This window comes from Myotis daubentonii, chromosome 9 (genome assembly GCF_963259705.1).
Source record: "Myotis daubentonii chromosome 9, mMyoDau2.1, whole genome shotgun sequence".
In the NCBI taxonomy this organism is placed as follows: domain Eukaryota; kingdom Metazoa; phylum Chordata; class Mammalia; order Chiroptera; family Vespertilionidae; genus Myotis; species Myotis daubentonii.
This window is the reverse complement of record NC_081848.1, coordinates 81,505,595-81,506,830: the sequence shown is the minus strand read 5'-3', so window position 1 is coordinate 81,506,830 and position 1,236 is coordinate 81,505,595.

The following is a 1,236-nucleotide window of genomic DNA, read 5'->3' as shown; positions in this document are numbered from 1 at the left end:
CGGAGTGTGGCGCGCGCCCCGTCCGGCGCCCTTTATAAGGCCGGCCTCGGCGCCCGGGCGTGCGCGCCGCAGGGGGCAGGGAGCTGGGAGCGGGAGGAAGCGCCCGGCCCGCGGACCCGCGCCACGTCTTTTCTGCCCCCTCTCCCATTGGCCGATTCCAAATCTCGCGAGCGCCGCTGGCCCGGCGCCCCGCCCCGCCCCGCTCGGGTGCCATGGCAACCACACTTGTTTGGCCTCACACTTAGTGGGCGGCTCCCGGAAGTGCTGCGGTGGGAAAGGCGGGAAGCGGGAGTCGGGCGCGAGGAGGTCGGGGGCCCGCGTGCCTGCCAGCATCCGCGAGATGCCCAGTTAAACACCCCAGCTTCCTGACTACGCGCCCACCCGCAGTTACCCCCAAAATGGTCGTCTTCCTCCCGCGGGCTCAGAATCCCGGGCAGCTCGGGAGGGCCCCGGAGGCCTCGCGCCCATCTGCCAGCCCTTCCTTGCCTCCTCCTCGCCTGCTCCCGCTTCCCTGACACTTCCTCTCATCCCCGCATCTTTGGCTGCTTTGGGGGAGGCAGTAGCAAGAAAGAGATTGTAGAGGAAGCTGAACATCCAAGGCGGGGTGGTGACTAGGCAGAGAAAAATGCGGAGGGAGAGACCAATGGGGAAATTCGTCTGACATACTGCTCTAGCCGGTTTGGCTCAGTGGGTAGAGCGTCGGCCTGTTTGATTCCAGTCAAGGGCACATGCCCGGGTTGTGGGCTGGATCCCCAGTAGGGGACTTACAGGAGGCAGCCGATCCATGAATCTCTCTCATCGTGGATGTTTCTCTCCCTCTTTCTTCCTCTCTGAAATCAATAAAAATGTATTTTAAAAACCATACAAATGTATTTAAAAAAAAAAAAAAAAGAGGTGCCATCCCTCCGGCCAAAGGGCTGGGAATTATGGACACAAGCAGCGGAGGATGCCTGTGACACGGGATGTGGGGGAGAAGAGAAGGCGGGAGGGGGAATGAGGAAGTTGAGGCACTGGCCACAAGCGCTTTGCGGAAGAGGAAATTCCCCCTGTGGGGAGGAGGGGAAACGTGGGGCAACAGTGAAATCTTGTGGGAACTTTGGGGGAATTAAAAAACCCCAGTACTTCCGCTTTCCTCTCAAGGTCACCCCCAGTTACCGTGTTTTTACTCTTACCTACCAGTTCCTGGCTGTCCCCGTAGGCTCATTTTCCTGCCATCACATCATCCCTGGCCACACA